Here is a 10,189-nt window from a genome sequence, read left to right as displayed (position 1 = left end):
TCTCATATTTATGTAAATTACATTCTGTATGTGATTTTGATTATTAGAAATTATTTGTAATTCGTTATAAATGTTGTAACGCATTAAAAAATGGCAAAATACATTTTACAGTACATATGGTCCTATTTTCCCGCACTAGTGCGTAAAATAGCACTTTTCGTGCGTAAGTCAAGAGTTTAAAGTGCCATATGTAATGTATAACGTTGTACGATACACGTGCGAATATTCTTCCTCTTTTCCGCACTTGTATCGTAAATAACTATTTCAGCCTTAGAACATCTGTCATTTAAAAAAGTCGAAATATGTGCTGAAAATAAAGAAAGCTTGTGATGATGATGGCGTGTGAGCCATGTTTAAAATGTGTTTTTATTATGAAAAGCTTACACTTTAAATATTAAAAATAACTAAAAGACCACTCGTGATGTGTTTCGTGTATAGCACGCTAGGTTAGTAGGCGTTAGATATTTGCCGACTATATTGCATTTGATGGCTCCTCTACACGATGGGCCAGCGCCGGCCACTCCAAGGGACGCATTTATGCGTTAGAGGGAGCAAGTGATATTGCTATCTCATTCTACCGCATGGCTGCGTCCCTTGGAGTGGCCGGCGTTGGCCCATCGTGTAGAGGAGCCATGAGATCACCAAACCGCACTGGGTAAGTTGTCTTTGTACTGTCGCTATCAGTTATATCCAAACGACCGAGGTGCTCATAAATATCTGGACACTCACTATAGTTCGTTTTTTTCGCATTAGATTAAAGGTAACCCTTCGTAGCCCTTCGTGCGCGAGTCCGACTCGCACTTGGCCGGTTTTTCATTCCTTTCTCATATAGTTGCCAAATATCTGACGCGCGCGCTGTATTATGTGGTATAAAAGCTGTATTTAGGGCAGATGTGTGGGCGATCAAAATATATGTTATATTATAAGGTATTCGTGGTTTTATTCATTATAGTGTGTAGCTTTCAAATAGAGCTCGACGGCTCATCCTATTGTCTATTGTTAAGTAAAACCGCACGTGCTACTTACCTGCAAAAAAGGGTCTTAAGGCACCTGAGCGCGGGCTAGTCCAACGCTCAAAAAACCAGTGTAGGTGCGCTCTCCGATAACGCGCCTTTGTTACGCATCTCGATGACAGATTTTAGACTGGTTCTGTAGTGTTCGACTCGCCGGCACTCAGTAACCGAAGTACGATTTTTTTTTGCAGGTGGTTGTGGCACGTGCCGTTTTACTTAACAATAGACAATAGGATTAGCCGTCGAGCTCTATTTGAAAGCTACACACTATACAAGCGACCTGCCCCGGCACTAATTAATTCTTTTCCAGGCCGCACCAAACTACAAGGTTTTTCCAAAAAATGCCAATATATTAAAATTTATGCAGCTTTAATGATTCATTCAATGATAAGTAACTTTTCCCGAAAGACCAATCTAATATGAAGCTTAAATCGGATTCCTAAGATTGAAATTCTATTGGCGAGTGGTTCTAGGTGCACTATGCCAGGAAAAGGGTTAATGATCCACATAATCGTTCCTCAAGAATCACTATTGAAAGGTGAAAACCGCATGAAAATCCGTTCAGTATTTGAGTTTATCGCGAACATAATATAGCCAGACGCGGCGGGGACTTAGTTTTATAAGGTCAAACAAAATTGCGGGGGGCGGGGCGGTCAAACCCGATAAGTCGAGATATTTTTTCATTCAAAAACCGAAAGTTTATGCTATTTAGGGTTGTCAAAATTCAAGCTATTATCTGTGGTCGTGCACGTAAAGTGACGTCAAGTTGTGTGAACCCTAAGCCCCCATTCGCACGACAGCTTTTTCAACGCGCTTGAACCTGTCCGCACTCTAAATTCGATTTAACGACCAAGGCTTAAAGTCGAAAATCCAACAACGCTTGATAAAAAGCGCCACCGCTGTCGTGTGAATACATACAAGGTTATCCATTTGTGTCATTCAAACGCTTATTTAACGCGCGTCGAAAAGCTCCCGTGCGAATGGGGGCTAATAATTGCTCGGAGCAATGCTGGGGGACTACCGCGAAAATCGCAAATTATGGGGATCTCTCTCTTTTACACCAATGAAGGCTTAATTAGAGTGACAGATAAAGATGCACGCAATTTGCAGCAATTTGCTTACTTCGATTTTCGCGGTTATAGCCCTGAGCCGAACGCAACTGCCACTGCCGCACTAGTGAGTAGTCTCGCAAGAGTGAAAGAGAGAGATGACTACGATCCGCTACGGAGCGTTAACGATTGGCGTATTGGCTACGCGCCCTGTACAGCGCTCAATATGGATCAATGACATAGGCAATATAGTATTCGTTCTCCTTACCAAGCGAAATAAAACTCTAAATTAACATCAATAGAGTACATTTTATTTATTGACTTGCCGAATACTTGTTCCTTGTATAAATGTAATGACCAAAGTAAACAGCCTTCAAATTTTTAGGGTTCAGTACCCAAAGGGTAAAAACGGGACCCTATTACTAAGACTCCTCTGATGTCCGTCTGTCACCAGGCTGTATCTCATGAACCGTGATAGCTAGACAGTTTAAACTTTCACAGATGATGTATTTCTGTTGCCGTTATAACAACAAATACTAAAAACAATAAAATAAATATTTCTCCCTCGCACTTCCCATACAACAAACGTGATTTATAAACCGTTTTTTGCGTAATGGTACGGAACCCTTCGTGCGCGAGTCCGACTCGCACTTGCCCAGTATTTTAGAGTTCAGCTTTGATTTTACTAGCGCTATGAGCATCTTTTGGTTTTTCTTCATCTACCTCAATTTGTACGTATACTCTCATATATTTATTTGCACTGTCCTCACATCCGAACACCGATGTTTCTCGAATCTCCTTCCTTATTTTCACTGTATCAATATTAACAAGTTCTCGTTTTAACTCCTTATCAGTTTTTGAATTACCAACGAGATTGATAGAGCGGGACCAAGAGCAGTATATATCTACAATCTCTCCATAACTTACTCGATAATGCATTCCAGGGAGTTCACGGTCCTCAACGCGAATCGGGTTAATTAATTCCCCTTTTAAATGCACATAAATACGCGGTATTACCTCTATTTGTATATATCTCATGTAATCAGAGTCACTATCAGCGCACCCAAATTTAGATTCTTCAGTTATAGTTTTACTTATCACCAATGTGTTAATATTTGCGTATTCTGACACTAATCCTTCATCTTTTCCAAGACCAATTAGTTTAAAAGATCGTGGCCAGTTGCAGAAAACTTCAATGTAATTACCGTAAGCCACACGGTACCTCTCCTCATGTTTTTCCCGGCTGTAATCATATAATGGCCTTATTAAGTCTCCCTGTGAATGTACATATATGTGCGGCAACCATCTAAAGGTACCTTTAGCAGTTAGAGCAGTATTGGAGTCAGTGCAAATGTATTCTGAAACTCGAAAATCCGGGTCTTCGGACCAACGAATTTCACTTATATCATGCTCTGTTTGGACGTTTCGTGTTTGTAATCTCATTCCATTCTTCCTCATTGTTAGTACACTAGATGCTGCGCCCAGGCATATTAAAATAAATGTTCTACCCGTGTATTTCATGATATAATATCCTCTGAAACTATCGAGAACATCACTGTTTATTGTGCCTAATATAGGTGCCGCTGAAACGAGTGCGGATACTTGGCACTTAGTCTCCTTGTCTATGCAAACAAATTCAGTGTGTTCTCTTAAAATCATCGATACTTTAGTGACATATAAAAGTTTTCCATTCTTCTTTAAGATTAGTTTGTCGCTATCGCCTTCGCACTTTATATTAACATTGCTATTAAATGAAAAGTTAACATTGTTTTTGCCATTTTTGAATTCATATGACTCAGAATATGTTTTTTCTACAGATAACTGAAGGGTATCTTTACACTGAGGGTTAGTTTCGTTGATAGTTTCTTCATGGTACCGCAGATATAAAACACATAGAGCGACTATGATACATAGTACAACAATTTTCACATCTGTAGGCATCTCCGTAAAAATATATGGTCGATTCTTGAAGTTTTTAACAACTGTCGGAGTTTATTTTTAATCCGATACGTCCTGTAAAAATCCGCATAAATATTTCGAATGGTTATATATTCCATTTACTACTTGCAGTCACTTTTTATAGTGAAAACGATTTCGTGGCATTGTTATATGCCGTCAGTCTTGAAGTATTGTCTCTCCGGCGTACGTCGATGTATGTAGGTATGTATTCAATTCAGTGCACAGGTGGACGACTCTTCAAATTCGCTACCATTTACTCCATAAATATGTAATTGATGATTTCTCTTCGCATTTAAAGCTTTAAAAAACGTCAGCCACTATTATATTTAATGTCATGTTATAAAATGCGAGACGATTCGCGTTGTGTAAAGTTGTAAACACAGTGAATGACCGAGCCACCCATACAACCATTTCCAGTCGCCGTTACGACGCGGTGTAGACACATCTTGTGTCGACACCGTCTGTTTCGGTCACAATTCCAGTCGCAGAGTCGTCGCCGTGTCGACACAGTTACCAGAAATGGGGAAGGGTCGACACATGACACAAAGTGACATAAAGTGTGGTCGCCGTGTGCACACATTGTTTCGGGTTTGCGACTACTTTATGCCAAAATCATTCGTTCATTCGTTCATTTTGTTCCTGTCAAATGGAAACTGTCAGATGGAAAAATAGTTAAATAAAAATAAGTGACATTAATACGCCATCTCTAAAACGGATTACAAGACGTAATTATATATTGTTTGCATTTATATTACAATAGGACTTAAATTATTATGGGGAATTAAACTGCTCGAGTGATTTGATAAACTAAGTGTAATATAATCAACGCGCCACCACATTGTTTTAGTTTAGCCGGAAATGAAATTGTTTACTTCTCAGTGCTTGTGTTCATAAATATATTATTTGATGCATTTTTAGTACTTCGATGCGTATACTATACTTAAATAACAGAAATAACGCTTTACATACTACGAAACTTGTTAATTATGATGTATAAATATGGTTTAAGGCTGAGAAATATTGCAGTCACAAAGTAGTCGCAAATGTTTCGACTTTGTGTCGACTCTGTGTAGACACATGACACGCGCTGTCAAAAGAAATAACAAAGTTACTGGATTTGCAAAATGGCTCCTTATGTTCATTTGTTTTCAGATATTCTCAAAGTGTAAAAATGACGTGGTCAGAGATGGGACTTAATAGATTAACTGTTTATTCGACTAATTAATGGAATAAAAAAAGTTAATCCTCAAATTTTAATCACGATTAGTTTAGTCGACCTAACATAGATTGAAATTGAATTAATCTGAACATTAATCGAATAAATTATCGATTAAATCTCGGTTGGAAGTTGACAGGGGGCCATTTTTGTACGTAAAAATAATAGAAATGTCTTGCATGCAGATGGTAGCCAAAGACTTTGTCATAAAAGTCGTTATGGATGTCGTTTTATACGTTTTAGGGGGCCCCAATTTTGAAAATGATGACCATTTTGGAATCCAAAATGGCGGCCATGCACTATGCCATAAAAGTCGTCAGGGGTGTCGTTTTATAGGTTTTAGGAGGCGCAGATTTCAAAAATGATGACCATTTTGGATTCCAAGATGGCGGCCATGCACTATGTCATAAAAGTCGTCATGGATGTCGTTTTATAGGTTTTAGGGGGCCCCGATTTAGAAAATGATGACCATTTTGAAATCCAAAATGGCGGCCATGCACTATGTAATAAAAGTCGTCATGGGTGTCATTTTATAGGTTTTGGGGGGCGCAGATTTAGAAAATGATGACCATTTTGGATTCCAAAATGGTGGCCATGCACTATGTCATAAAAGTTGTCATGGGTGTCGTTTTATAGGTTTTAAGGGGCGCAGATTTAGAAAACGATGACCAATTTGGATTCCAAAATGGCGGCCATGCACTATGTCATAAAAGTCGTCATGGATGTCGTTTTATAGGTTTTAGGGGGCCCCGCTTTCGAAAATGATGACCATTTTGGAATCCAGAATGGCGGCCATGCACTATGTCATAAAAGTCGTCATGGGTGTCGTTTTATAGGTTTTAGGGGGCGCAGATTTCGAAAACGATGACCATTTTGGATTCCAAGATGGCGGCCATGCACTATGTTATAAAAGTCGTCATGGATGTCGTTTTGTAGGTTTTAGGGGACGCAGATTTCGAAAATGATGGCCATTTTGGAATCCAAAATGGCGGCCACGCACTATGTCATAAAAGTTGTCATGGGTGTCGTTTTATAGGTTTTAGGGGGCCCTGATTTCGAAAATGATGACCATTTTGGAATCCAAAATGGCGGCCATGCAGTATGTCATTAAAGTCGTCATGGCTGTCGTTTTATAGGTTTTAGGGAGCGCAGATTTCGAAAATAATAACTATTTTGGAATCGAAGATGGCGGCCATGCACTATGTTAAAAGTCGACATGGATGTCGTTTTGTTGGTCATGGTCATCATTTTCGAAATCTGCTACCTATAAATCAACATCTATGAGGGCTTATATGACAAAGTGCACGGCAGACATCTTGGAATCCAAAATGGTCATCATTTTCGAATTCTGCACTCCCTAAAACCTATAAAACGATATCCATGACGACTTTTATGACAAAGTGCACGGCACACATCTTGGATTCCAAACTGGTCATCATTTTCGAAATCGGCACTTCCTAAAACCTATAAAACGATATTCATGACGACTTTTATGACAAAATACGTAGCGGCCATCTTGGATTATAAAATGATCATCGTTTTCGAATTCTGCACTCCCTAAAACCTATAAATCGACATCCGTGACGACGCAAGTTATCTTTATTTTCAGATCTAACAAATTGCTACAGAATACAAAGGACAAAAAAAGAAGCGAGGAGGTAATGAAACAAGCAAAAATACAGATGATTCCTCGACGCAATTGGATGCTTCTTAAATTGTGTCCAGATTTTTTTGTCATAAAAGTTTTTATTTTTCACGTATTACTCTCACAAGTTCCGTGACATTTCGACCTTGTAATTTTTTAAGTAAATGTTTTTGTTTATCTGTGAGGATCTCACTAGAATAATATAATCAAGGTATGTTTATATTTGATAATTGAAATAGTAACGCAAAAAAAAAATACATTTGTGTCTTATATTCCTGCCGAAGACTTTTATTTTTCCTTTTCCTTCTACACAAGTTTGGTCAAGTAATAAGAATTTAGGGCTCTCAATTTTATTTTGACTTCTACAACAGTAAAGCTACGAGGCCATGTTTGGTATCGTTTTCGTATAAATTCGCAGTACCAAATTTAGTTATGGTATCACATTGACACCATTCCAAAGTAAAAATATATAAACTTACTTTCTTTTAAACTCCTCTTCACGCTTAAACTACTCAACAGTTTTAATTTAAATTTAGTACACATATATAGTCCTCCTCATCGTTTTCGATGACGGCGACCCCAGATAAACATCATGGACGCTGTCTAGCGTGAGCCCTTATGTGACTGGCCAGGCCGAACTTGGTCTTAAACACTCTATTGCACGTGTGACAATACAGTTGGCCAGCTTCGTTGAGCGTGTACACGTAGGAGGGCTTAGGTCTCTCTTTCCGTAATTGGCGTTTGGTGTCTAAGCTTTTGAGACGGTTATCCTCAAACATTTTGACACCGTTATGGATGGTAGAACGCCAAGATGACCTTCTTCCAGCAAGCTCCTCCCAATGCTCAGGGTCGATGGCGCAAGCGCTCAGATGCCGTTTGAGCACGTCCTTGTAGCGCAGGTGCTGACCACCGTGCTTCCGCTTACCCACTGCCAACTCAGAGTAGAGGACAGCTTTAGGCAAGCGGTGATCATCCATTCGAAGGACGTGCCCACACCATCTGAGCTGCCGCTGCATTAGTATGGCCTCCATGCCATACATTCCGGAACGACGCAGGACCTCGGAGTTGGGAACATGGTCCTGCCACTTAATCCTGAGTATAGACCGCAAACACCTCAGGTGGTAAGTGTCTAGTTTCTTTATGTCTGTTTTGTAGAGGCACCATGTCTCTGCTCCATATAAAAGGACAGGAATGATTAGCGCCCTGTAGACGCTAATTTTTGTCTCGAGCTTGAGATCATGGGACCTCCAGACGCGATCTGTGAGTCGTCCGAAATTAGCAACGGCGTTGGCGATACGTGAAGGTATCTCCGAGGCTAGGGTGTTATCACGCCGGATAGTGCTTCCAAGATATTTAAAGTGTGATACTTCATCTAGAGGTCTCCCATCTAGATTCAGCACCGTTGGGTCAGCCTCACCTCCTCTTGACGGTTGTTTGAGAATTTGAGTCTTGGAAGCACTAATAACGAGACCAAACTGTTGACATGAGCGATGTAGTGCGTCAACGTAGCCTTGGAGATACGCCATGGTGTCGGACATGAGGCATATGTCGTCAGCATAAAGAATCTCCAAAATGGAGATCCTCTGAATCTTGGACTTCGCTCTAAACCTAGAAATGTCAAATACACCCTTTTCAGTTCTGACATTCAGCTGAATTTGGTCACCACAATACTGCAGAGCATCTCTCATGACCACTGAAAAATAAATTGCGAAGAGTGTAGGTGCTAGAACACATCCTTGTTTTACACCACTTGTAATTTGGATCTCCTCGGAGAGTTCGTTTTCGTGCCGAACCTGGGCTTTCATACCAATGTGGAATTGGCGAATCAGGTTGACGAACTTCTTCGGATAGCCAAATTTACAAAGAACGATCCAGAGAGCCTCGCGTGGAACTCTATCAAAAGCCTTTTCCAAATCCACAAAGCACATGTAGAGAGGCCGTTGGTGCTCAAGGCTTTTTTCTTGGATTTGCCTCACGACAGCGATTGCGTCCATGGTTCCTCTGCTAGGACGGAATCCACACTGGCTCTCCGGAAGGTGGTTTTCAGCGACGTTACTTAGGCGGGTGTTAATAATGTGTGCAAGAATTTTACCGGCACTGGAGAGAAGCGATATGCCTCTATACGAGCTGCAGTCGGAGACATCTCCTTTCCCTTTGTACAGCTTGCAGATAGCCGCATCTCTCCAGGCCTGCGGCACTTGTTCCGTGTTCCACACTCTTAAGACCAGATGATATAGTCTGTTGACAATGTGTTTCCCACTGTATTTGTAAATTTCAGCCGGGAGATCGTCCATGCCGGGGGCCTTAGAGTTTTTGAGACGCTTAACTGCTGCCGCAAACTCTTCGAAAGTTGGTGGGTCATCTAGATTTTGTCTTATGGGAAGTTCTTCCAGCGAGTTGATATAAGACAAGTTCGCACTGAGCGCATTAGGGTTCAGAACATCATTAAAATGTTCTGCCCACCGCTTCAATACGGCATTTTTGTCCGTAACTCGGGTTAACTTGTCTTTTGAATAAAGTGGGGCCGTTTTTCTGACACGGGGGCCAAAAATGGCTTGTATTCCTTCGAAGAACTTCCCGCTTTGATGTGTGTCGGCGTAATGCTGTAATTCAACAGCCTTTTCTTTCCACCACTTATCTTTTAGTTCGCGAACTTTGGATCTAACTTTGTATTGTGCTTCCTTTTTGTCGCACGCAACCGCTGACTTTGAGTTCAATTCATGCCTGTACTTTCCAACAAGGATTTTTATTTCACTATCTGATGCATCAAACCAGTCCTGATTTTTCTTATATGGCTTACCAATGGTCTCTAGAGCACAGGCATGAAGGTTTTGTGAAAAGCATTGCCATTCATCATTTGTGTTAGGAAACTCAGTCTGCGGAACGAGTTCAGCAAATTTTGAGTCAATCTTACTACCCATCTCTGGTAAATTGATGAGTTGAGAAAAGGCCACTTTTGGAGGGATTTTGTGTGGTGTCCGCCGTGGAGCTTTAAGCGTTAATTGCATCTTCGATCTAATTAGACGGTGATCAGTCCAGCCCAGTGCTCCGCGCATCGCTCTCGTTATGAGAACGTCGCGTAGATCTGCACGGCGGACAATGACGTAGTCAAGAAGATGCCAATGCTTAGACCGAGGGTGCATCCACGAGGTCTTATATTTATCGGCAAGGCGAAAGAACGTGTTGGTGATGCTGAGGTCGAATTCGGCACACAACGACAGAAGGCGAGATCCGTTGTCGTTACACTTTCCAACGCCATGTTTGCCAAGAGCACCGTTCCAGAGGTCATAATCAGTGCCGACACGAG

The sequence above is a fragment of the Cydia fagiglandana genome, chromosome 24 (genome assembly GCF_963556715.1).
Source record: "Cydia fagiglandana chromosome 24, ilCydFagi1.1, whole genome shotgun sequence".
Classification (NCBI taxonomy): Eukaryota; Metazoa; Arthropoda; class Insecta; order Lepidoptera; family Tortricidae; genus Cydia; species Cydia fagiglandana.
This window is presented reverse-complemented; position numbering follows the sequence as displayed.